We start from the raw sequence: 2,717 nt of genomic DNA, 5'->3' as shown, positions 1-2,717 counted from the left end.
GCCCTCTGTTGATAGGTGCTCAGTAAATGGTAGTGGTGCTGCATATCAATGATCAGCGCCGTTTCCCGAGGGGCCTGGCCCATTCAGGGAGGCCGTATCGCTTTCCCCAGTAGAAGCTCCAAGGAGGCTGCAGTTTCTGATGTTGCAGCAAAGTCCAGGCACCTACGTAGGTGAGGAACCATGTTGCAGATAGAGGGTTTATCTCAGAGAGAGGATGCTCCCTGGTCAAGGGCTGAGGAAGGTGGAATTGGGCTGGAATGAAGAAGTCGGGGTGCAGGAGTAGGGCCTTGTCTGCTCTCCTGGTGGTTGCTGGGTTGTGCGAAGGAGTTACTGGTCTGTGCCAAAGTTTGTTCTGATCCCCTCCTGCCCTCTTGGCGCCATATCCCCATTTATCTATCTATGGGCCTCTGTTTCTTCTGCTGGGCCCCTTTTGCCTTCTTGGTTGTGGGGGTTCCACCATCCTAGGGGGACAGGTAGTTGCTGATGGGAGTAGAGTCTGGCCCTGCTCTACGGTTGTACATGGTCTGTTCGCTTGTTGGACCGTGAACCCCTTGAGGGCAGGGTCCAGGTCTGAATTGCCTCTGGGCTCCCAGGTCCAGCATGAAGCCTGTAATCCTTGGGTTCTGACCAGAGGGCTCAGGCCCTTCTGGCCTCAGTTATTGGGCTGGTCAAGGCAACACAAGCCTGAGTTGGCCCTTTTCCCTCACAGGTGGCATGGGTGGGGGTAGGGGTGGGTACTGAATTAGAGTATATGGCTCCTTGTGTCCAGCTTCCTCTTCCTGGCTGGCCCAAGGCTTGGGAACAGTGGCTGCCTTTCTGGGGCAGTCAGGGCGCCTGGCCAGAGTATGCCTGTCGGGCATGGTCAGCTCTTCAGCAAGCCTCGGTCCTCCTCTTAACCCAGAGAAGGCCCCGGGTTATTGGTGTTGTTCTTGGCGGACCACCGGGCCCCTCAGCAAACAGGCAGGCGAGTGTGCACCCGGCCTGGGCCTGTTTGTGTTGGCCTCGCCAGGCGGGGGATTAGCTCAGCTGGGCTGCTAATTGCCTCCGAAGTGCCGGCCGGGATGCTGACAAGGGCTGGGCCTCTAGGCCCCTCCTTCCCAGCAGGCACTATGCCAGGCTAGGGGGCCTGGCCCAGGAGGGCCCCTTTCTCCCCTGTCAGCGCCTGCTTGGCCTAGACCCTTGAGATGCGGGCAGGGGGTCACTAGGGCTGGCGGCTCAGGAAGGAGTGGGGGGAGATGCTTATGAAGTCATCGCCTGGGCCCGGCCACACTCCTCCCTCCCCCACATCCTTTAGACATCCCCTCATACCCCCCTTCTTGAGTCAGATGCCTTCTCCTGAAGCTCAGCACTTTCTCCTCTTACTAGGAAGCTGCTGGGCTCTTTTGCCCAGATGCCCTCCGGCTCCTCAGTGCCTTCCTCCCTTCTCATGCCTTTCTCTCCCTCTGTTCCCGTGTCTGTGCTCCCACCCTCTGCTTCTTCCTCACTCCATTTCTCAGCCTGTCTTAGCTCCTCTAAGTTGCCTAAACCCTATACTTCCTTTTACACCCTTGCTGTGATCTCTGGCCCTTCCTTGGCCCAAGATCTGCCTTGAACCTGGCCTTGGGTCTTCCCAGACTTCCCTTGGACCACTGGCTGCCAAGAAGGGGCTGAGAAGGAGGTCTGCTTTATCACCCAGACCTCAGCCCTGAGCTCTGAGGGCAGCTGTCAAAGATGGATCTGCACACAGCCTCTGAGCTGACCCACCCCACCTGGCAGTTCTGAAAGCCGTCCGTCTATACAGGCGGAGCCTGGCCCCACTGCCTATGCTTCCCACAGCTCTGACTCCCACTCCACTTCTGACTGGGCCCTCCTTGTCCCCTGCTCCCTGTCTGAGCCCTGCCTCTTGCCCATTGGACCTTGGTTCAGCTTCTCCTCTTGGTGCCAGGGGCAGCTTTGCCATTGCCTTGCTTTCTGCTGCCTGGGAATCCCACCCTGGGATTCTCTGTCTCTGTTCCCAGCCTAGGATCTCTGCCCTGAGACATCTGTCTGCTTCTGATTTCTGGGATGAGGCCAAAGGAGGACCACAGCCTTGAGGTACCTGCCTTCAACTCTTACCCAATTCCCCACTGTCTCTGCTTTCCTCGTTCTATCCCCTTTCTGGCCCCCTCAATCTTAGAGCGATTTTAACCGCCTCCCACACTCCTGTAAAGGGGATAATACTAATACTTACAATAATAGCTGCCATTTACATGTGTCATTTTATTTATCATCCCCGATAAATAGGTTCTATTATTATTTAGCCCCGTTTGGAACTGGGGCAAGGGGAGTAGCACTTTATTATGAATGAAAAAATGAGTCCCAGAGAGGGACAGTGAGTTGCCCAAGGTTGCATATAGTGAAGGGATTCCAGTCCCTGTCTGTCTGATTGCAAAGCTTGGGTCCTTTTCACAGTTCTAAACAGTGGTTGGATGGACACCTTCATCTCCTCGCTCTGCCATCGTGGACTTTGGAACTGGGGCAAGGGGAGTAGCACTTTATTATGAATGAAAAAATGAGTCCCAGAGAGGGACAGTGAGTTGCCCAAGGTTGCATATAGTGAAGGGATTCCAGTCCCTGTCTGTCTGATTGCAAAGCTTGGGTCCTTTTCACAGTTCTAAACAGTGGTTGGATGGACACCTTCATCTCCTCGCTCTGCCATCGTGGACTCTATTACCAGGCTCTCCTGCGCCCCCCCCCCC

This window comes from Myotis brandtii, unplaced genomic scaffold (assembly GCF_000412655.1).
Source record: "Myotis brandtii unplaced genomic scaffold, ASM41265v1 scaffold129, whole genome shotgun sequence".
In the NCBI taxonomy this organism is placed as follows: Eukaryota; Metazoa; Chordata; class Mammalia; order Chiroptera; family Vespertilionidae; genus Myotis; species Myotis brandtii.
The sequence above is the reverse complement of the archived record's forward strand: the minus strand, read 5'-3'. Positions refer to the sequence as shown.